At 34.4% G+C, this 25,787-nt stretch overlaps 1 protein-coding gene across 1 annotated transcript in view; it reads left to right on the forward strand.

The window, feature by feature from the left end:
* The first annotated feature begins 22,349 nt into the window (after positions 1–22,349).
* Positions 22,350–25,787, forward strand: part of LOC140451819 (uncharacterized) — a 42,671-nt gene continuing 39,233 nt past the window's right edge. The window contains exon 1 of the mRNA XM_072545706.1: positions 22,350–22,618. The gene's annotated coding sequence lies outside the window, so the exon portion shown is untranslated. The remainder of the gene's footprint in view (positions 22,619–25,787) is intronic.

The following is a 25,787-nucleotide window of genomic DNA, read 5'->3' on the forward strand; positions in this document are numbered from 1 at the left end:
ATTGGCCGCTCGTTCTTCTGCCATACTCAGAATTTTCCTACATCTAACGGTTCGTGAGAAAAATTTCCACTTGGATGTCTGTATTTGCTGAAAATTTCGTGAAAATTAAAAGTGAATATTTTGTTTGAAATTTGAATTATTTTGATTAAGGGTGACTTGCTGTTTAAAAATATATCAACATGTGGCTAGAAATTATGAACCGTTTTGCCGAAAAATCGAAAAAACTGTAGTTTTTTTAATCCGATTTTTCCTCTTTTCCGGCAAACTGGGGGTAAGGGATCAGAAAAAACCAAATGTTTGGAATAAGCTGGACCAAGTGCATGTACCAAAACATTAAACAAAATTTTTTTTTTTGGAAAATTTGGAAAAATTTTTCCAAGGGGGTACCCTTGGATTTTTATCAAATTTAGTTAATCGGCTATATTGGCGTCAATTTTGGTCCGAGAGTCAAGCGAAAACACATTTCCTACATAAAATTGGCCGCTCGTTCTTCTGCCATACTCAGAATTTTCCTACATCTAACGGTTCGTGAGAAAAATTTCCACTTGAATGTCTGTATTTGCTGAAAATTTCGTGAAAATTAAAAGTGAATATTTTGTTTGAAATTTGAATTATTTCGATTAAGGGTGACTTGCTGATTAAAAAAATCCATACATGTGGCTAAAAATTATGCACCGTTTTGCCGAAAAATCGAAAAAACTAGTTTTTTTAATCCGATTTTTCCTCTTTTCCGGCAAACTGGGGGTAAGGGATCAGAAAAAACCAAATGTTTGGAATAAGCTGGACCAAGTGCATGTACCAAAACATTAAACAAAATTTTTTTTTTTTGGAAAATTTGGAAAAAATTTTCCAAGGGGGTACCCTTGGATTTTTATCAAATTTAGTTAATCGGGTATATTGGCGTCAATTTTGGTCCGAGAGTCAAGCGAAAACACATTTCCTACATAAAATTGGCCGCTCGTTCTTCTGCCATACTCAGAATTTTCCTACATCTAACTGTTCGTGAGAAAAATTTCCACTTGAATGTCTGTATTTGCTGAAAATTTCGTGAAAATTAAAAGTGAATATTTTGTTTGAAATTTGAATTATTTTGATTAAGGGTGACTTGCTGTTTAAAAATATATTAACACGTGGCTAGAAATTATGAACCGTTTTGCCGGAAAATCGAAAAAACTGTAGACCATTGGATTTTTATCAAATTTCGTTAATCGGCTATATCGGCGTCAATTTTGGTCCGAGAGTCAAGCGAAAACACATTTCCTACATAAAATTGGCCGCTCGTTCTTCTGTCATACTCAAAATTTTCCTACATCTAACGGTTCGTGAGAAAAATTTCCACTTGGATGTATGTATTCGCTGAAAATTTCGAAAAAATTAAAAGTGTATATTTTGTTTGAAATTTGAATTATTTCGATTAAGGGTGACTTGCTGATTAAAAAAATCCATACATGTGGCTAAAAATTATGCACCGTTTTGCCGAAAAATTGAAAAAACTGTAGATTTTATAATCCGATTTTTCCTCTTTTCCGGCAAACTGGGGGTAAGGGATCAGAAAAAACCACATGTTTGGAATAAGCTGGACCAAGTGCATGTACCAAAACATTAAACAAAATTTTTTTTTTTTGGAAAATTTGGAAAAATTTTCCAAGGGGGTACCCTTGGATTTTTATCAAATTTCGTTAATCGGCTATATTAACGTCAATTTTGGTCCGAGAGTCAAGCGAAAACACATTTCCTACATAAAATTGGCCGCTCGTTCTTCTGCCATACTCAGAATTTTTCTACATCTAACGGTTCGTGAGAAAAATTTCCACTTGGATGTCTGTATTTGCTGAAAATTTCGTGAAAATTAAAAGTGAATATTTTGTTTGAAATTTGAATTATTTGATTAAGGGTGACTTGCTGTTTAAAAATATATTAACATGTGGCTAGAAATTATGAACCGTTTTGCCGGAAAATCGAAAAAACTGTAGACCATTGGATTTTTATCAAATTTCGTTAATCGGCTATACTGGCGTCAATTTTGGTCCGAGAGTCAAGCGAAAACACATTTCCTACATAAAATTGGCCGCTCGTTCTTCTGCCATACTCAAAATTTTTCTACATCTAACGGTTCGTGAGAAAAATTTCCACTTGGATGTATGTATTCGCTGAAAATTTCGTGAAAATTAAAAGTAAATATTTTGTTTGAAATTTGAATTATTTTGATTAAGGGTCACTTGCTGTTTAAAAATATATTAACATGTGGCTAGAAATTATGAACCGTTTTGCAGGAAAATCGAAAAAACTGTAGACCATTGGATTTTTATCAAATTTCGTTAATCGGCTATATTGGCGTCAATTTTGGTCCGAGAGTCAAGCGAAAACACATTTCCTACATAAAATTGGCCGCTCGTTCTTCTGCCATACTCAAAATTTTCCTACATCTAACGGTTCGTGAGAAAAATTTCCACTTGAATGTATGTATTCGCTGAAAATTTCGAAAAAATTAAAAGTGTATATTTTGTTTGAAATTTGAATTATTTCGATTAAGGGTGACTTGCTGATTAAAAAAATCCATACATGTGGCTAAAAATATGCACCGTTTTGCCGAAAAATTGAAAAAACTGTAGATTTTATAATCCGATTTTTCCTCTTTTCCTCTTTTCCGGCAAACTGGGGGTAAGGGATCAGAAAAAACCACGTTTGGAATAAGCTGGACCAAGTGCATGTACCAAAACATTAAACAAAATTTTTTTTTTGGAAAATTTGGAAAAATTTTCCAAGGGGGTACCCTTGGATTTTTATCAAATTTCGTTAATCGGCTATATTAACGTCAATTTTGGTCCGAGAGTCAAGCGAAAACACATTTCCTACATAAAATTGGCAGCTCGTTCTTCTGTCATACTCAAAATTTTCCTACATCTAACGGTTCGTGAGAAAAATTTCCACTTGGATGTATGTATTCGCTGAAAATTTCGAAAAAATTAAAAGTGTATATTTTGTTTGAAATTTGAATTATTTCGATTAAGGGTGACTTGCTGATTAAAAAAATCCATACATGTGGCTAAAAATTATGCACCGTTTTGCCGAAAAATTGAAAAAACTATAGATTTTATAATCCGATTTTTCCTCTTTTCCGGCAAACTGGGGGTAAGGGATCAGAAAAAACCACATGTTTGGAATAAGCTGGACCAAGTGCATGTACCAAAACATTAAACAAAATTTTTTTTTTTGGAAAATTTGGAAAAATTTTCCAAGGGGGTACCCTTGGATTTTTATCAAATTTCGTTAATCGGCTATATTAACGTCAATTTTGGTCCGAGAGTCAAGCGAAAACACATTTCCTACATAAAATTGGCAGCTCGTTCTTCTGCCATACCCAGAATTTTCCTACATCTAACGGTTCGTGAGAAAAATTTCCACTTGGATGTCTGTATTTGCTGAAAATTTCGTGAAAATTAAAAGTGAATATTTTGTTTGAAATTTGAATTATTTGATTAAGGGTGACTTGCTGTTTAAAAATATATTAACATGTGGCTAGAAATTATGAACCGTTTTGCCGGAAAATCGAAAAAACTGTAGACCATTGGATTTTTATCAAATTTCGTTAATCGGCTATATTGGCGTCAATTTTGGTCCGAGAATCAAGCGAAAGCACATTTCCTACATAAAAGTGGCCGCTCGTTCTTCTGCCATATTCAGAATTTTTCTACATCTAACGGTTCGTGAGAAAAATTTCCACTTGGATGTCTGTATTTGCTGAAAATTTCGTGAAAATTCAAAGTGAATATTTTGTTTGAAATTTGAATTATTTTGATTAAGGGTGACTTGCTGTTAAAAAATATATTAACATGTGGCTAGAAATTATGAACCGTTTTGCCGGAAAATCGAAAAAACTGTAGATCATTGGATTTTTATCAAATTTCGTTAATCGGCTATATTGGCGGCAATTTTGGTCCGAGAGTCAAGCGAAAACACATTTCCTACATAAAATTGGCCGCTCGTTCTTCTGCCATACTCAAAATTTTCCTACATCTAACGGTTCGTGAGAAAAATTTCCACTTGGATGTATGTATTCGCTGAAAATTTCGAAAAAATTAAAAGTGTATATTTTGTTTGAAATTTGAATTATTTCGATTAAGGGTGACTTGCTGATTAAAAAAATCTATACATGTGGCTAAAAATTATGCACCGTTTTGCCGAAAAATCGAAAAAACTGTAGATTTTTTAATCCGATTTTTCCTCTTTTCCGGCAAACTGGGGGTAAGGGATCAGAAAAAACCACATGTTTGGAATAAGCTGGACCAAGTGCATGTACCAAAACATTAAACAAAATTTTTTTTTTGGAAAATTTGGAAAAAATTTTCCAAGGGGGTACCCTTGGATTTTTATCAAATTTAGTTAATCGGCTATATTGGCGTCAATTTTGGTCCGAGAATCAAGCGAAAGCACATTTCCTACATAAAAGTGGCCGCTCGTTCTTCTGCCATATTCAGAATTTTTCTACATCTAACGGTTCGTGAGAAAAATTTCCACTTGGATGTCTGTATTTGCTGAAAATTTCGTGAAAATTCAAAGTGAATATTTTGTTTGAAATTTGAATTATTTTGATTAAGGGTGACTTGCTGTTTAAAAATATATTAACATGTGGCTAGAAATTATGAACCGTTTTGCCGGAAAATCGAAAAAACTGTAGATCATTGGATTTTTATCAAATTTCGTTAATCGGCTATATTGGCGGCAATTTTGGTCCGAGAGTCAAGCGAAAGCACATTTCCTACATAAAAGTGGCCGCTCGTTCTTCTGCCATATTCAGAATTTTTCTACATCTAACGGTTCGTGAGAAAAATTTCCACTTGGATGTCTGTATTTGCTGAAAATTTCGTGAAAATTCAAAGTGAATATTTTGTTTGAAATTTGAATTATTTTGATTAAGGGTGACTTGCTGTTTAAAAATATATTAACATGTGGCTAGAAATTATGAACCGTTTTGCAGGAAAATCGAAAAAACTGTAGACCATTGGATTTTTATCAAATTTCGTTAATCGGCTATATTGGCGTCAATTTTGGTCCGAGAGTCAAGCGAAAACACATTTCCTACATAAAATTGGCCGCTCGTTCTTCTGCCATACTCAAAATTTTCCTACATCTAACGGTTCGTGAGAAAAATTTCCACTTGAATGTATGTATTCGCTGAAAATTTCGAAAAAATTAAAAGTGTATATTTTGTTTGAAATTTGAATTATTTCGATTAAGGGTGACTTGCTGATTAAAAAAATCCATACATGTGGCTATAAATATGCACCGTTTTGCCGAAAAATTGAAAAAACTGTAGATTTTATAATCCGATTTTTCCTCTTTTCCTCTTTTCCGGCAAACTGGGGGTAAGGGATCAGAAAAAACCACGTTTGGAATAAGCTGGACCAAGTGCATGTACCAAAACATTAAACAAAATTTTTTTTTTGGAAAATTTGGAAAAATTTTCCAAGGGGGTACCCTTGGATTTTTATCAAATTTCGTTAATCGGCTATATTAACGTCAATTTTGGTCCGAGAGTCAAGCGAAAACACATTTCCTACATAAAATTGGCAGCTCGTTCTTCTGTCATACTCAAAATTTTCCTACATCTAACGGTTCGTGAGAAAAATTTCCACTTGGATGTATGTATTCGCTGAAAATTTCGAAAAAATTAAAAGTGTATATTTTGTTTGAAATTTGAATTATTTCGATTAAGGGTGACTTGCTGATTAAAAAAATCCATACATGTGGCTAAAAATTATGCACCGTTTTGCCGAAAAATTGAAAAAACTATAGATTTTATAATCCGATTTTTCCTCTTTTCCGGCAAACTGGGGGTAAGGGATCAGAAAAAACCACATGTTTGGAATAAGCTGGACCAAGTGCATGTACCAAAACATTAAACAAAATTTTTTTTTTTGGAAAATTTGGAAAAATTTTCCAAGGGGGTATCCTTGGATTTTTATCAAATTTCGTTAATCGGCTATATTGGCGGCAATTTTGGTCCGAGAGTCAAGCGAAAACACATTTCCTACATAAAATTGGCCGCTCGTTCTTCTGCCATACTCAAAATTTTCCTACATCTAACGGTTCGTGAGAAAAATTTCCACTTGGATGTATGTATTCGCTGAAAATTTCGAAAAAATTAAAAGTGTATATTTTGTTTGAAATTTGAATTATTTCGATTAAGGGTGACTTGCTGATTAAAAAAATCCATACATGTGGCTAAAAATTATGCACCGTTTTGCCGAAAAATCGAAAAAACTGTAGATTTTTTAATCCGATTTTTCCTCTTTTCCGGCAAACTGGGGGTAAGGGATCAGAAAAAACCACATGTTTGGAATAAGCGGGACCAAGTGCATGTACCAAAACATTAAACAAAATTTTTTTTTGAAAAATTTGGAAAAATTTTTCCAAGGGGGTACCCTTGGATTTTTATCAAATTTCGTTAATCGGCTATATTGGCGTCAATTTTGGTCCGAGAGTTAAGCGAAAACACATTTCCTACATAAAATTGGCCGCTCGTTCTTCTGCCATACTCAGAATTTTCCTACATCTAACGGTTCGTGAGAAAAATTTCCACTTGAATGTCTGTATTTGCTGAAAATTTCGTGAAAATTAAAAGTAAATATTTTGTTTGAAATTTGAATTATTTTGATTAAGGGTGACTTGCTGTTTAAAAATATATTAACATGTGGCTAGAAATTATGAACCGTTTTGCCGGAAAAGCGAAAAAACTGTAGACCATTGGATTTTTATCAAATTTCGTTAATCGGCTATATTGGCGTCAATTTTGGTCCGAGAGTCAAGCGAAAACACATTTCCTACATAAAATTGGCCGCTCGTTCTGCCATACTCAAAATTTTCCTACATCTAACGGTTCGTGAGAAAAATTTCCACTTGGATGTATGTATTCGCTGAAAATTTCGAAAAAATTAAAAGTGTATATTTTGTTTGAAATTTGAATTATTTCGATTAAGGGTGACTTGCTGATTAAAAAAATCCATACATGTGGCTAAAAATATGCACCGTTTTGCCGAAAAATTGAAAAAACTGTAGATTTTTTAATCCGATTTTTCCTCTTTTCCGGCAAACTGGGGGTAAGGGATCAGAAAAAACCACATGTTTGGAATAAGCTGGACCAAGTGCATGTACCAAAACATTAAACAAAATTTTTTTTTTTGGAAAATTTGGAAAAAATTTTCCAAGGGACCCTTGGATTTTTATCAAATTTAGTTAATCGGCTATATTGGCGTCAATTTTGGTCCGAGAGTCAAGCGAAAGCACATTTCCTACATAAAAGTGGCCGCTCGTTCTTCTGCCATATTCAGAATTTTTCTACATCTAACGGTTCGTGAGAAAAATTTCCACTTGGATGTCTGTATTTGCTGAAAATTTCGTGAAAATTCAAAGTGAATATTTTGTTTGAAATTTGAATTATTTTGATTAAGGGTGACTTGCTGTTTAAAAATATATTAACATGTGGCTAGAAATTATGAACCGTTTTGCCGGAAAATCGAAAAAACTGTAGACCATTGGATTTTTATCAAATTTCGTTAATCGGCTATATTGGCGTCAATTTTGGTCCGAGAGTCAAGCGAAAACACATTTTCTACATAAAATTGGCCGCTCGTTCTTCTGCCTTACTCAAAATTTTCCTACATCTAACAATTCGTGAGAAAAATTTCCACTTGGATGTATGTATTCGCTGAAAATTTCAAAAAAATTAAAAGTGTATATTTTGTTTGAAATTTGGATTATTTCGATTAAGGGTGACTTGCTGATTAAAAAAATCCATACATGTGGCTAAAAATTATGCACCGTTTTGCCGACAAATCGAAAATACTGTAGATTTTTTAATCCGATTTTTCCTCTTTTCCGGCAAACTGGGGGTAAGGGATCAGAAAAAACCAAATGTTTGGAATAAGCTGGACCAAGTGCATGTACCAAACCATTAAACAAAATTTTTTTTTTTGGAAAATTTGGAAAAAATTTTCCAAGGGGGTACCCTTGGATTTTTACCAAATTTAGTTAATCGGCTATATTGGCGTCAATTTTGGTCCGAGAGTCAAGCGAAAACACATTTCCTACATAAAATTGGCCGCTCGTTCTTCTGCCATACTCAGAATTTTCCTACATGTAACGGTTCGTGAGAAAAATTTCTACTTGTATGTCTTTATTTGCTGGAAATTTCGTGAAAATTAAAAGTAAATATTTTGTTTGAAATTTAAATTATTTCGATTAAGGGTGACTTGCTGATTAAAAAAATCCATACATGTGGCTAAAAATTTGCACCGTTTTGCCGAAAAATTGAAAAAACTGTAGATTTTATAATCCGATTTTTCCTCTTTTCCGGCAAACTGGGGGTAAGGGATCAGAAAAAACCACATGTTTGGAATAAGCTGGACCAAGTGCATGTACCAAAACATTAAACAAAATTTTTTTTTTTGGAAAATTTGGAAAAATTTTCCAAGGGGTACCCTTGGATTTTTATCAAATTTCGTTAATCGGCTATATTAACGTCAATTTTGGTCCGAGAGTCAAGCGAAAACACATTTCCTACATAAAATTGGCAGCTCGTTCTTCTGCCATACTCAGAATTTTCCTACATCTAACGGTTCGCGAGAAAAATTTCCACTTGGATGTCTGTATTTGCTGAAAATTTCGTGAAAATTAAAAGTGAATATTTTGTTTGAAATTTGAATTTTTTGATTAAGGGTGACTTGCTGTTTAAAAATATATTAACATGTGGCTAGAAATTATGAACCGTTTTGCCGGAAAATCGAAAAAACTGTAGACCATTGGATTTTTATCAAATTTCGTTAATCGGCTACATTGGCGTCAATTTTGGTCCGAGAGTCAAGCGAAAACACATTTCCTACATAAAATTGGCCGCTCGTTTTTCTGCCATACTCAAAATTTTTCTACATCTAACGGTTCGTGAGAAAAATTTCCACTTGGATGTATGTATTCGCTGAAAATTTCGAAAAAATTAAAAGTGTATATTTTGTTTGAAATTTGAATTATTTCGATTAAGGGTGACTTGCTGATTAAAAAAATTTATACATGTGGCTAAAAATTATGCACTGTTTTGCCGAAAAATCGAAAAAACTGTAGATTTTTTAATCCGATTTTTCCTCTTTTCCGGCAAACTGGGGGTAAGGGATCAGAAAAAACCACATGTTTGGAATAAGCTGGACCAAGTGCATGTACCAAAACATTAAACAAAATTTTTTTTTTTTGGAAAATTTGGAAAAAAATTTCCAAGGGGGTACCCTTGGATTTTTATCAAATTTAGTTAATCGGCTATATTGGCGTCAATTTTGGTCCGAAAGTCAAGCGAAAACACATTTGCTACATAAAATTGGCCGCTCGTTCTTCTGCCATACTCAGAATTTTCCTACATTTAACGGTTCGTGAGAAAAATTTCCACTTGTATGTCTGTATTTGCTGAAAATTTCGTGAAAATTAAAAGTGAATATTTTGTTTGAAATTTGAATTATTTCGATTAAGGGTGACTTGCTGATTAAAAAAATTCATATATGTGTCTAGAAAATATGCACCGTTCTGCCGGAAAATGGAAAAAACTGTAGATTTTTTAAATCGATTTTTCCTCTTTTTTGGCAAACTGGGATTAAGGGATCAGAAAAAAACACATGTTTGGAATAAGCTGGACCAAGTGCATGTACTAAACAATAAACTAATTTTTTTTTTTTTGTAAAATTTGGCAAAAATTTTCCAAGGGGGTACCCTTGGATTTTTATCAAATTTGGTTAATCGGCTATGTTGGCATCAATTTTGGTCCAAGAGTCAAGCGAATGAACATTTCTTACATAAAATTTTTGTTCTGACTCGTATTCGAGGGCGGCGGATAAGACATCAACCAGCGTCTTGTGCCGAGCTAATCGTAGTGTTCTCTGCATTTCATGATCACGAAGACCGTCAATAAACGTTTGAACGGCCAACTTTTCCATCATGTCTTCGGGAGCTGTTGGATAAGCGTATCGTACTAATCTGGCAATATCTACCTCGTATTCTTGAAGAGCCTCATCTATCGTCTACGTCTACGATTTTTAAGCTGTGACTGATATACATGCTCCAAATATTCGTGGCCATATCGCATATTTAGCCTCTTCTTGAGTTGTTCGAAATCATCGGTCTCCTCTACGGCTATGGTCTGCAGCACATCTAAGGCATCTCCTCGAAGAGCGATAGTCAGGTTTACAGCCTTTTCTTTTTCAGACCATCCATTCGCTCTCTTGCGGCTGATTCGAACTGTTTCATTTAGTTGTTCCATGACGATTTTTCGTCGAAAGTTCGGACTTTCACATGGACAGAACCTCCACTTCCTTCAAATTTCGGCCGTATTTCCAACTTACATTTCGTCTCGTCTTCTTTTGTCTCTACTGTAATTGGATTGTTTCCTCTCTCTGCCGTCCCTGTATCCTCCAGCTTCTTTTCCATCTCTTTCCATATCTTTTCTTCGAAGGCCAACATATCGGCAGCAACTTGGTTTTTTAACGAAGATATTCTATCATCCAGGGCAGACATCTCAGAAGTGACTTTAGAGATTTCCGAAGAGATGTTAGCAGAGACTTTGCTTTCCAGCGAAGAAATCTCGTTAGAAACTTTGTCTTCCAACGAAGCGATGTCGCCGGAAACTTTGGCTACATCACCAGAAACTTTGGCTACATCAGAAGAAACTTTCGAAATATAGTCAGAAACTTTGTTCTCCAATGATGCGATGTCACCAGAAACTTTGGCTACATCAGAAGATACCTTCGAAATATCGTCAGAAACTTTGTTCTCTAATTTCGAAATTGACGAGATGACAGCATCTTCAAATATATAAGTCTCTGGATCTAGTCCTTCTTCTAGCAAAGCGTTCTTTAGTCGTTGGACTAACTCAGCCTTTTTTCCGGTAGAAGCTAATTCTCTGTCTTCAAGATGTCTTCTTAAATTAGTCACTGTCAGCTCATAAATCGTAGCCATTTTAACAATTTATTTTATGTTCACTTCGGAACAATACTTGTTATGATTACTATAAGTCTCATTTACTTTTATTTCACTTCCGACACAGTCAATCTACAATGGAAAACGTCAACGTTCATTATTTTTACATTTTGTGATGGAATATATTATAACATACCTTATTTGCCATTTTTGCAGCCAACAAAATGTCACTATAATAAATGAACCTATTATATTATGTTATACTAAATTAAAAATAATTAATAAAGAAACTAAAACTATGACTAAGAAGACTATAAAACACTAAACTAAGAATAAAATAAACTAAATAAATGAAAAATACGACACAATAGCACAAATAAGACAATAGGCTTAATATCAAAGTAACAAACAACAAATAAATGAATGATACGGATGTTGTCTCTGAGGAAGGGAATTTCATTAAATTGACATAAGAATAAGGCGCGATATTTAAATATGTTGGTGTTACCGGTATTACAGGAAGAGATATTACCGAGAATCATATGATTTTATCATGTGGAATAGGTACCGTCCTATTCTACTGTGAAGAGCTATGACGAGCCACATGACAACGCTTATGACAAAATCACATGACAAATCACGCAGTGTAAACATATAAATTTCACTCTATGAGCAAATCATATGACAAATCACATGATAAATCATGTAGTGTAAAATCGACATAAATCTCGTGGGATGCAAAGATTATCGTTGTTGTTGATAACAACGATACATCTTCGCTTACTGCACTCCTTATTGAAAGAGTTATAATTCTTGCTTTGACTTTTCCAGCAGGCATCTTTACAGATGTAACACCGAGACAAAAGATTTTGGTGTTTTCGGTGTCCAAAGACCTTTGGAGTTTGACTGATATATGTAAGAAATTATATTCCATACATCATCATATGTTATCTCCAAGGCAGGATTAAATCGCATCCACCCCTCACCACGAGCAAAGTCCTTACTGCAAAACATAGTAAACCCCACCCAATCACTAGGACTTACACTTACACCCTAGTTCCCTTTATAACAATGCTTTCTATATCTTTCTTTATCTACCTCATGTTCTTGAAATTATTGAAATAGTCAGAAATAGTCTACGCGTCACGAAATAGTGTTAGTTCTCGATCGCGTTACGTCGTAACTAGAGCTCTTGAACATTATTTTTCCAATATTGAGGTAAAAATATATTTAAAATGGTGATAGTTTTTACTGTACTTATTTTATTGTATTTCAGAATAATTTTGTAAGTAGCTCCAATGGCGTTGCATCTGTTGAATCCAGTTTGCACTATTATATTTCAGAGCCCATTGCGACAAAAATCTCAAAATCTTGACGAGCTTGAGTTATTTCCACATATAAAATATAATACAGCCTGTTATGTTCTCGATGATAACTTAAACTTAGACACGAATCTTTCTAAAGATGTATTTCATGTATTCCTTTTTATGAGTTATTAAAGACTGCAGAAAGTGCCAGTAACGATGACGATATTTCTAGTACTTTTGATGACAGTGATGCTGATCAAAATTATTTACCCGAGCGTTAAACGTACAGTTCATCTGAAGAAGAAGTTCCTAAGATAAAAGCTCTCGTAAATATTACGAAAACAGATAATGAGGTATGTTTAGCTACTTATTTTATAACAAAATAATATTTCTACCTAATAAATATTCTAGATTACTGCTCGTCATATATCCTGTATTGATAACGGTCTTTCCAAAATAAGGAGAAAATCTGACGGAAGCTTTGATGAAAACAAGAAGAACCAACGTGAATTTGAACTCATTCCAAATCTTGTGAATATAAGTGCAACTTCCACAAAGGTACAAATGACTAATTTTCTAAACATATTTACTTAATAATTTTTTGTAGGTGCTGTCAGTTTCAACGAATGAGATTCCCGCTTCAAATAATGAAATCTTAAAGAAAAAGAAAAAGTGTTCTACTGCAAGTAGTGAAAAAGTTGAAAGGAATAAGAAAAAATACCCGATTCGATCAATATGCAAAAGTAAATGTAGAAAAAAGTGTAAATACTTAGACGATGACTCAAATTCTGAATACCCTTGGGTATAGTAATGACTCCGTTATCACCGAGTTGGTAGCAGCTATAAAAAGTGCACCATGCGGCGCTATGGTAAAGGAACGTAGAGGAATTCATTCTAAACCGAAAGTAAATCGAGATATAATCGTGAAACATATTGAATCCTATCATCCATGCGTAAGTCATTACCGAATACATAATGCTCCCAATGTAAGATATCTGTCTAGGGAATTAACGATGAAACAAATGTTCCAGGATTTTAATTCAAAATACCCAGGAATTTAGATACCTACCGAGAAGTTATGAAGGCTATGAATATTTCATTGCGCCCACCAAAGTCTGACGCTTGTGAAGAGTGTACGCTGAATAAAAATAACTCTAATGACAACCATAGTACTGGTAGCAAAGATGACAGGACTCTAAAGAAATTAATTATAGATCGATCCTAAGCAGAGAAGGCCAATAGTAAGTACAAGGCAAATAGGCAAATCTTTTGAAAAACCCTTCCCGAATCAGATGTATCATCGGATCTAAATAATAATGGGGACTTGGTTAAAGAATTTTAATCCCACCCATTTAGTGAAAACGAAATTTATTTTGTTTATTATTTCTTATTATTTTTCATTCTGTAGGTACTATTCACAATATTTTGTGATTAATAAATTAATGTTTGAATTTTGCGAAAAAAGTTTATGTAACATTTTCCCTGCCATATAATGAAATGCGCTGAATGCTCTACATTTGCAATTAAAAATGATACCTGAGATTCCACTTACTTGTTTTTACACTTACAAAAACACAGTTATTGTACTTACATTATTAAAATCTTTTTACTATTGTCCGCATGGTATTTGAATTGAAAAAACACAGTAATTTTCCTTTACTGTGTTTTATTAAAATAATTTGTATGTTATTTATTATCACAAACCAAGTATAAAAACAAAGTAAAAGTTGTCTTTCTACAAATCATGGAGTACAGATTGTATAAATGCCATTGCTTAAAATTAGGACTTCAACTGCACTAATATGGAAAGACTGCATTTTTTTGTAAAATGTGATTTATCTTAAAACTTGTGCAATTGGAGTTACTGTGTTTAGCCGTATGGCAGCCGATATTTTATAAGTAGAATAAGAACTAATGTGGAAAAAGGTACAAAATTTTACTTACAAAAATTATAAAATTATACAAAGCAGTTTTCGAATCAAAATAATATATGATCCAAAAGATATAATTACTAAACATGAAATCCACTTGACTTTGAAAACAGGAATGTTCATTCAAAAAAGTGTTGAAAGTTCAAGAATTATTAAATAATGTTTATCATAATTTCAAGAAGACCAAGTCAACGTCAACATATTTAAGGAATTCCTAAGTATAGGTCTCCAACTACAACTACAACTAACAAGTTTTCAAACCATTATAACAGGATAATAGGAATAAGAAAAGGTCGTCTGATCCTCTGTTCGTTTTTAAGTTTGCGAGTGAGTCTAACCGTTTGCTACTTTACCGGCATACCGGCTCTGTTCAACACTTAACGCATAGGTGTCGCAGGCAGTCAGACTAAATGCTATTATATAAACCATATCTAATATTCATAAAATGTTATGTTCATTATATATTATTTTAATTGATTTTTCTACAAAGATATATTAAATTTCATTTTAATATCAAATAACAAAATAAAGACAAGATTGTAGAATATAATGAAACATATATATTTGAGGTATCTCTGACACAATGTTGCCCAGTTTACATTTTTTCCGGCATGCACTAGGCATTTTTAACAAATTAATTTTCATAAAGAATTTATAGATATAAGTACTATACTAAATAGTATAATACTAATTTACTGCTACTTGTTGCATAATTTTCTGATGATAACTAGCTTTTGCCAATCAATCAACAAATAAATTTGTTAATAAGATTAATACAAGCTGGTATGCTATCAATAGAAATAAATATATTCTTGGCAACAGTGTAGGAATAAGCTCACCAAAAAGCTTTGTCTATTCACCAATAGGTAGAGATAGTATTAACGGTCAGAATTCATTTTAATATAATATAAATAAACTGATCAAAATATATTTATTAAGCATGTATTTATACATAAAATAGTATTTATAAAATACTAGTATTTATATATAACACATTTCTAGTTTCAAATTGTCTTTGAAATTCTAATATCTATCATATTGTCGGGCCACCATTTTGTGGGTGTGTCCAAAGTCATCGACAACCGATTAAAGCCTCAGACCTCACACCTACTGATAGAAGGAGGATCTTCTCGCATTTCTGTTATCCGGCTACTAGATTTAGTAGACAGAATTTTGAAATCGATCAGGTTAGGGGGGCAAATCAGTTTGGCGCCGCCTTTCTCGATCCACCTAGTCCCCACACCAAATTACAATACATAATAATAATCTATAAGCTAATTTTTTGAGGGTAAACATCACCTATGAGCAGCATGAATGCCTCACTCCTAGACAAATTCATCATGGCAGCAAACCTGGATTTTAAAATAGATATGTAGAGAAATTTTACACACTGATGGGACAGAGATTTGGGAACTTTTCTCTAAAACAATTTTGAATAGTAGGGTTTTTTGCGTTAGACCTGATTTTTGCTTTGCGGCTACACTTAAATAAAGTCTTCTGTCTTCTAGGGACGGTTCACCAACTTCACAATAAATACTTTCGATTAGTGTTGTGCGAAAAGCTCCAGATATTATACGTAAAGAGAGATTGTGAAGACTGTCAAGTTTTTTAGCAGTGTCTTAGTGGCTGTAGAATACACAGTAAATCCATAATTTAATTTTGATCTGATTAATAAATATTCTGTAAAACATAAAAAATGTTTGGCGATTCGCACCCCATTCTTTATTGGCCAGAGTTTTTAGAAGAGTTTTTAGAGATGACAAGATAAGATCAAATTTGTTATATGAAGTTCCCAGTTTCGAGTTTCTTCAAATGTCATGCCCAAGAACTTTATTGACGTTACACGTTTTAGGTTCCAATCAAATTGCAATCACATAGTCTTAGGTTGGGGGTGTTTGTGATATTTTTCTTAGAAAACAGGATGAAACGAGTTTTTTCAGAGGAAAAACAGAAACCTGTTTTTTCTGACCAGAGTTCTAAGTTTTGTGTATGACAAAATATATTTTGTATATTTTTACCTTTGTAAAAAACTACTAGAATATCCGCGTAGAATCGTGCCTTTATAGACGATTTTAGGTTTTTGAGAATATCATTGTGACCTTGGATGTTCCAACCATGTAATTTTTTATATATATCGAAAGCTCTTGATATGTCAAAGAAAACCGCTTGACATTTACTCCTTAGTGCGAGTGCTTCAGAAATGTCACTCTCCAAATCTATGATATTATCTATGGTTGACCTTTGCTCTCTAAAAGCTCTTTGTTCTGAAATAATTAAATCTTGTCTCTCCAGGTGCCATCTTAGTCTATTATTAATACTTTTTTCTAGTAACTTACACATAGCGCATGTTAAAGATATCAGTCGGTATGACTCGGGACTTGTTTTATTACTATTAGGTTTTTGTATAGGTATTACTGTGGATTCTTGCCATTTTTCAGGAAATTTGTGCTGTAATTGTGCTGCCAAATAATATTAAACAGATCTAGAAGTTGTTTATGAGCGCTAACTGGAAGGTGTTTGATAAAAATACTGATTTGATAATGCTTCTGTATACTCTAATTGACATATGGGTAAATTTAACGGTTCATCTGACTAAAACTAACTAAAAAACATACTAAGGAATCTTGTGACAAAAATCCTATAGTTTGTGTGGGACAAACGTTTGACAGAATTAGTCTTTCTGCTGTAGTGACTATTTTGCGAGCTTGGACCTGTTGGTTATTAATTTATATAGACCCTCCATAATTATTCATGAAATTTTCAACAATGTTTTTGTTTGCAAGGTACATACACACTCTGTTGTTAGAAAGCCGTGAGGAAAATAAGATATTTTTGGGCTCGATCAACGTTCCTAGTGGAATCAGGTAATCTTGAAGTTTTAGTACTGTTTTCCTTTTGGGAGCTTGTGTAGTCAGAAGTCCCGTCAGTTGGATTTAACATCTTTTCTTTATAATTTAAAATTAAGTTAGACCTAAAATACGGACCTGTTTTAGAACAGGCGATTTTATCAGATCGTTATAGATAACGAACAAACTTGTTTAGAGTTTTTAGATCAAGCCGACTTATAAAAAATACACTACAATCTGTGAAAACTCTGTTTTATATAATTTTAAAGAATAATTACAGGATGGAAATGAATGCACTCTTATGCACTTATATTGAGAAAATAAAAAAAAATCATTAACTACTAGGTATCTAAATAACTGTTTCTGTTTGGTTGGAGCTGACAAATTGGCATTAATTTTTATATTACTTTTTATATTACTACCATAAACTTACGATCGGGATATCATTAAGTAAATGTTGTGGAAGCTGACCGTGATAAAACTTGTGTCACCGTTCGGGACTTACCGGTATTTAAGGATGCCTCTTGGAGTAAAAAGAGCCCCAATGAATTTTCCAAGACTCACGGAGCGTTTTCGCCGTAGTTTTAGTAACTTAAATCGGAAAAAGTGCATGTTTAATTGCGAAAAAGTGAAATATAAACATGCTGATCGGCGTTTGAAGGAATCCAGTTGATTCAAAATAGGAGATTTAGTATAAGCCAAAACAACCGGTCGTAGTAACGGGTCGAAAGGTAAGACAGCTAAATTTTACCCGAAGAGAGATATAGCGAGTGGTATCGCCTGTGAGTTATGAGCTTTGTGGAGTGGACACTCCTAGTGCCCTTGGTTTGTTCCACGTATCCGCGCTTACACAAGCGTCTCAATGACGTTGAATCTCCAACGCCTGTAGTGCCAAGACGAAGACGAGGACGCCCCAGGAAGAAAACCACATCTTTTGCCGACCCCTCCTCTAACGAGTTGGAGGTCAAGGGGGAGACTGTAACAAACCAACCTCTGACGCTACGCCTCTGGAGGGCGAGCCGTAATTTTATTTTCAAACCCCAACATGTGGCATTTTGAGAGTCCTGTAAGATGGCCAAGTGACCTGAGTGTGTATGGTCTGACTGTTTTGTATAGATTTTAGTTTACAGATGTGAATAAAACCAGTAGCGTACCTAGAATTATCATTGGGGGGGGGGGGGTTTGGTTGGGCACCGACAATTTTTTTACGATGCTACCTCCATTTTGATAAATTTCAGAGCCTTTGTTGCTGCAAAAGAATTACGCGTGTAAACTTTAAAAATATCACAACAAACTAGAAACTAGTCCCCAAGCAACCTGCACGTCCAGTCTGCTGTCGACTGATCACTAATGCATTAGAGACCGGTTACTAACTAGTTGCGCTGTGTGCGGATACTCATAAAAATACATGGACAGTAACTAATAAGCAACTGATTGGTAACTAAAGTTACCAACTGGTTTCTTTTTAGTAGCTTCATGTGCGGACGGCCTAATATAAACCGTGCTGACGAATGGCCACGGTGACTTAAAGCAAATAACATCGAATGCTCACGGGTGGGCACAAGCGGTCAAAAAGGAGACATTGAAAATGGCCACCGGTGGGCACATGGTGCTATCATCATTCTGGTTTTACAACCCTGTGTGGGTCCTAGCCTCCTCAAGAATTTCTTTCCAGTCGTCCTATCCATGACCTTCCTCCGCCAAGCACGTATTCCCATATTTCTCATGTCTTCATCGATGTTATCAAGAAACCTTGTTCTGGGTCGTCTTCTTCTCTGACCAATGGGTCTATCAATGAGCGTTTTTCTAGCTGGGTCATTTGGTTCCATCCGCATTACATGTCCTATCCACCTTAGACGTCCTATCTTAATATTCCTTACGATATCTAGTTCCTGGTATATTCTATAAAGTTCGAAGTTCTATCGTCTTTTCCCCACTCTATTGTCACTCATAGCTCCATACTTTTCTTTCGAAACATCCTAACATGTTTTCATTACTTTTTGTTAGAGTCCAGGTCCCTGAACCATATGTTAGGACTGAGCGTATTATTGTTTTGTAGTGTTTTATTTTTGTATTTTTCAATATAATTGTGGATTTAAAGAGGAGATTGAGTCCAAAATAGCATCTGTTGTTCGTGCATATTCTGAGGTTTATCTCTGCGGTAGTATTATTTTCAGTGTTAAGGAGCGCTCCAAGATATACAAATTCGTTCTATAATAAGTGAGCGTAGGATTTGTGGTTGCATGCTTATTTTTATATACTTCTGTAACTGATTCCTTTAATGCTACATAGGGGAGAGTAACATAAGATGGGACACTTTTTTTGTTCCAACGAATTTTAAACAATCATTAAGGCAAATGAAAAAACAAAATATGGAAACAGAAACTTTATAACATTGACAAGAAACATTTTCATAGATAATATGTAAAAAAACAAAACTTTTTTTTCTAATTTAAAATGCAAAAAACTTTGCAAATGTCCCATTTTAGGCAACCTATATCCTAAAATGGGACATGGGGTTACTCAAAAAGGGACACTAAGTACAACAGTTGATACATGTGAAATAAAGTTCATCTAAAATTCCACAAGTTTCATTTGCCCAAAGGCAACAGTTTTTGCACTGATACCAGTCCTCTTTGCTAGATGCGTAAATACATTTACACACTGCACACAACTCCTTTTCTTCGCGCTCTTTTTTTTGTTCTGAGTCTAGCTTTCTTTTGCCTTTTCCACTTTTATTTTTTGTATTTTCATTCGCTTCAAGTTCATTTTTATACGGAGACTCAGTAAGAATGGTTGATGGTAGGGACCTATTAGAATTCATTTTCTTTTTTCTGCTCCGGGCTACTGGAACAGGACTTATCTGCAATATGCTGATATGCTTTTTCTGAGATTTTTCACTTTCGTCCTGGATTTTTGATGTTGAAGGTTGTGGATTATTTAAGATTCCGGCGTTTTCCTTTGATTTTTTCTTATTCGGGATATTTAGTGACTGATCTTTACCCAGAATGGACACTTCATTGGTGTTACTTTCAATAACTAGAGGGGGAGGGGCTTCAGTTCTGTCGTTTTCTTCCAAAGGTAATTCTGTCGTTTTACTTGGGGCAAATTCGTATTCCTGAAATATGTCGGGGTTGTATGGCCATATGCCAGCTGCTCTAAAACCATTCATAGCAGTTTTAACAGAGGCTGCCTGTGAAAAAGCATCAGTTACCGCTGCAGCAACCTGATATATGCCAAAAGTACGTCCAGGGTGGTTTTTCATCCATCTATTTAGCCCAGCGTCGTAGAATGTCATAAAAGGTTTAAAAAATGACACATCTAATGGCTGCATTTTGTGCGTGCAATGAGGAGGCAAGCTTAAAAGGATAAGATGGTTTTCTCTTGCAAAATTGATTACGTCTAAGCTTTTGGTGTGCGAGACATGACCGTCTAATATTAATAGGACTGGTTTTTCGGCAGTAGGTCTTACATTATCCACAAAATATTTCAAATATTTCAAAAAAACGTCGCGGTCCATCCAGCCCTTATCTTGAGCAAATGCTACACTTCCATTGGGAGCATTATCCATAAGCTCAGGTTTTATCCTCTTACGAGCAAAAATAAATGCTGGTGCTAGAAAATTTCCCGTCGCACTCATTGCACAGACGAGTGTGGTGTTCACTCCTCGTTCGGCACTTGTTAGCCCTCCTACCTGTCGTTTACCTTTCTGAGCTAGTACTTTAGACAGCTTTTGTACTGTTGTTACTCCTGTCTCATCCACATTCCATATTCGATCAGGAGACAAATCATACTTGGCAAAGATGGCTTCTAAATTTTTGAAAAATGTCGAGACAGCATTTTTGTTGAAGCCCGTCGCCCTTGCGTAGGACGTTGCTTCTGGTTTTCTAAGAGAAATGTTCGAATGACGGGACAGGAAACAATAGAGCCATTTTTTGGAAGCCATTCTTGTCACTTGGTTGAAGTTGTTGGGGATGCCGTTAATTGCAGCGAAATCGAAGGCTAATCGACGAAGTTCTTTATAGGAAACTCCAAAGAATCTTGATTCCATTTCCAAAACGTATGCTATAATTTCCTGTTCTTGCTGTTCATTGAAAACGCTACGAAATCTGCCCAGATGTTTTTCGCTGTTCTGTACCGTTTTATTTTTATTTCCCGTTCTTCTTGCGAGGGTACTTTTTGGCACATTGTAACGTTCTGCCGCGTCTCTGATGGAAAGCTCTCCTTTATGGACCTTGACAATCGCCTGCGACATATCTGTTTGAGACCACTTGCCGCGATTGGTTTTTCTAACATATTTGTATTTTTCTAAGTTGGGCATCTAGAAACAAGAAAAAATGCTGTTTACTATTCACATAGTAACTCTTTAAATAACCCTACTAACCGATAACACTTTATAAAAATATGTTTTATTTTTATTGTAATGCATACCAAATATAAGAGAAGAAAATAGAATAAGTTACCTAAGATGGGACGTCTCGACTTAGGAAACTTCTTTCTGTCCCATCTTAGGAATAATGAATATACAAAAAAATTTCATAACCCTACTTATCAGCAGTCGAAAATAAAATCATGCAACCATAGCAATATGTACAGTATAAAGTACCTAATGTTATGCCAAATAAAGAAATAAAACGCACTTACATTTTCCGAGTAAAAACACGCCTCGAATAAACCAGAATATTTTAACGAATGGCACGATAACAAGCAACGGCTTCTCACAGGACACTGCGAGATCGATGATGGCCGATATTCGTAAAACTTGTTCATACTGAAGGAAGGTTTCCGCACGGGACGGTAGATGTCAGTAGCCTCACAGAATAGACGGGCAAATTACGTGTCTCATCTTAGGTTACCGTCCCGTTTTAGGTTACTCTCCCCTACGCCTCTCTTATAGCGTTTTTCGTTCTCCCAACAATATTGATATCATCAAAGCGCTAAATGTGTTAAATTGGAAACCTGAGGTTTTTCATAACAATTTAACAGAAACGTAACTAATTATTTTCAATAGCTACGTTCAATTTATTTATTAATGCAACACTTTATTTAAAACGAAAATGAGTAATTAAAAATTTATGAATGTTAATTAACACTTTTAATTGTTATTAAAAATTCTATAAATTTTAAATAAATATTGAGTAGGTAAATGCAATTATAAACAAAAATCTGTGTTATTTAACGTATTTTGCGCCGTGCCTTATTTACAACGGTGCTGCTAATTGGTATATTTTATATACTTGTCCAATTGAGATCGTAAAAACCAATTTTTCAATTTGAATATAAATGAAAGTAATATGTGGTGTAGAAATATAAAACAATGACACGCTATGAAGACGTATACTTTTAATTTTATAACACATCGGACGGTTTTTTGAAAAGGAAAAAAATAATAAACGATGTTCAGCATTGTTCATGTTCTTTAAAAGATATCAAACGACAAGTGTGGAAGAATAAATCATTCTCCTCCATTTACGCGTTGATAAACAAATTAAAATCACAATTGTATTAGTTTAAAGAGTGGCTATGAAGCTGTAGGATATTATTCCTTATGTCCTATATAGATTTGAACTCATTCTTTGAGGTAAGATTTTTTGGTGAACTTATTGCAAGTAATGTTTAATTCACTAGACAAATATACTTTAACGATTTAACAAATTTATAAACCAATATATTACGGATATCTTGTTTACTTTCGATACAATGTCTGTTATTAGGTGGACGAATTCTATACAAAATTATACGGGTGAAAGATTTAAAAATTCAATTCTGGTTTAACAGTTTTCTTTCTAATTTAAGTTCTGTATCAAGAAGAAGATAGAAGGGAAATACGATATTCATTTTATTGTTTTCTTCTTTTTTTTTCTATCTTTAATTTTTCTTAATTTTGTTTGTCTACCTCAAGTGCCATATCATTCCATAATGCAAACAACATAGTTACTGCAAATAGTCTGCAATGTATTTAATCATCTATAGTCCAGACGGGATATGATTTGAATTAATTTTGTTGCTGGAATCACTCCAGGGGGTATCTTGTATCAATATTCACGAAACAGGCTAGTCGCACAGATGGTGCTTAATATATTTTTTAACAAAATCTGAAAAAAATTGAAAATTTTTGCTTTTTGCGTCCATATTTTTGCCTATAACTCGAGAAATGTTAGTACTACAAATATATAAGGTAAAAGTTTCTCTTTTCAATTTTACATAATGTTTATTGTCTAAAATATAGCAATACTTGGAAAAAAGTACAAAAAATGGAGTTTTTCTTTAAATTTTTTCGATCCCTTATACATAACATACAGCCTTCATGTACCGTCTAGAAAAACATTATAATACAACTGAAACGTGTGCTAAATTTCGGTAGGATAGGTTGAATAGTTTCCGCTAAAAATTGCAAATTTGCAAAATTATGCTGCTTTCAAAATAAGCACTTTAAATAGTCGAATTTTTTTATATACACTTGTGAGCAAAAAAATCGACTAAATTGATGAATATGCAAAAAAATTTGTTTTGTAAAATTTGCCTACTTCTGTATGGCACAGGGAATGCAGCAAACATTGTAACGGGCGTGTTCTATGCAATGTAGACCTCTTTGAATTTGTCGGTGGTCGTCTCAGTCACTTGTTAGTTGACGTTTGTGTACACTTCAAAGTACAGTAAGTTAATATTTTACAAATGTATACTTTACCAGATAATTGCATTATTACGAGAGGGCTGTAGTCAGAGACCTGTCGCCGGTCGCCTACTTATGACGCAGTCTGCAGTCTCAAGGGCTTACCATCGATATCAGGAGACCGGTAGCTACAGTCGACGACCAGGATAGGGTCGGCGACGTATAAAGGCAGATAGGGACGATCGCTTCATTGTCCTGAGTGCATTGCGGAATCAGCACGCGACAGAAGTTGAGCTTCAACAATCCTTAAGGAATGTACGAGGTGTCACCGTCACTCAGTGGACAGTTAGGAGAAGTCTTAAGGCTGCCACTTTGACTCCCAGACGAGCTAACCCAGAGTTCAAATTAAACGCACGTCAGACACAAGTTCGGCAGAACACATGGGCGACTGAAAAGTAAGCTTTGTTTCCCTTTACTATTCTTCTTTGAATTTCTAGTTCTTTTGTTCCATCCGTGTTTAATGTAACTTCCAGATATGTAAAACTTTCTACAGTTTCAATATCGTCATCTAATTCAACTGTGCTTCTGTTTCCCCTAGCTCTTGCTTGTATTAGTTTTTTTGTCTTTTGAATATTTATTTCTAGTCCGGTCTCTTCTGCTCCTGTTTTAATTGTGAATATATTTCTGCCGCCTCTTCTATTCTACGTGATATCATGCTAATGTCATCGGCATAGGCGGCAATCTGTATTGATTTATTTGTTAGGAGATTACCTTTTCCTATATTCAGGTGTCTTATCACATATTCAAGAGTCAGATTGAATAGTGTCGGTGCCAGCCTGTCTCCTTGTTTTAATTCTTTGACTATTAAAAAGTTCTCAGTGAGCTCATTTTGTACTCTGACAGTTGCTGTTGACGAGTCCATTGTTGCTTTAACTAGTCCGATGTATTTTTGGGGGATGTTAAAGCTATACAAGATTTAATATAATTTTTGTCTATTAATTCAGTCGTAGGCCTGTTTGAAAGCGATGAATATGTTGTGGACGTCAATGTCGTAATACCACGATTTGTTTAGAATTTGTTTCACTGTGAGTAGCTGGTCAGTTGTAGATCTTCCTTGTGATATTTTCGCATTTCAGTTTATCCCCTTTTTTATAGATTGGGCATATAATCCCAGTTTTCCAGTTGCTAGGGATCGTTGCCTCATTCCAAATCTTGTTTATAAACATACGCATTTGTCTTACTATCGCCACCTAATTTATATAGCTCAAAGGGGACGTTGTCAATACCTTGAGACTTGTTATTCTTCTGTGCTCATATTGCCTGTTATGCTCTTCATTTTCTTGCGTCCCTAGGAGAGTTTGGAAATGGGTTTTCCAGATTGATTTTATTTCTTTTGGATCACTAGTTATTTGTCCTTCTTGATTTCTGTATAGAGTTGTTCGGGGTTTGTATCCTTCTCTTAAATTGCTTAGATATCTATACGCTTCCCTTAATCGTTGCTTTGGCGATTTTCTTCCATTTTATTTATATTACCGTTTTCGCATTTTCTTTTCTCTGTTTGATATATTTTATCGGCCCTCCGTCTTGCATCTTCGTAGGTTCTCCTCGTAACCCTCTCTGGTTCTTTCTCTGGTTCCTCTTTTCATATATTTCTTGTGTTCTTCATTTCTTTTCTGTATAACCTTTTTACAATCGTCATTGAACCATTTTCTTTTTGTTTGTTTTGTTGTTGTGTTGTTTGTTCCTGTACATATATACTGAACATATATATATATATATATATATATATATATTTATATATATATATATATATATATATATATATATATATATATATATATATCATCATCATTGATGCTACAGCCCTATAAAAGAGCCCCGACCTTCCCAAGTCTATTACGCCAGTCAGTTCTATCCATTGCCAACTGTTGTCAGTTTGCTGCGCCTATTTGTCTACCATCCTCATCTACACCATCCCTCCATCTGAGTTTTGGTCTACCCCTACTTCTACTTTCCACAGGTTGTGACATAAGGATTCTTCTAGGAGGGTTGTCCTGCTGTGATCTTGCAAGATGTCCTGCCCATCTTAGTCTTCCTATTTTTATAAAGGATACTACGTCTTTACCACCAAATATAT

The sequence above is a fragment of the Diabrotica undecimpunctata genome, chromosome 10 (assembly GCF_040954645.1).
Source record: "Diabrotica undecimpunctata isolate CICGRU chromosome 10, icDiaUnde3, whole genome shotgun sequence".
Lineage (NCBI taxonomy): Eukaryota > Metazoa > Arthropoda > Insecta > Coleoptera > Chrysomelidae > Diabrotica > Diabrotica undecimpunctata.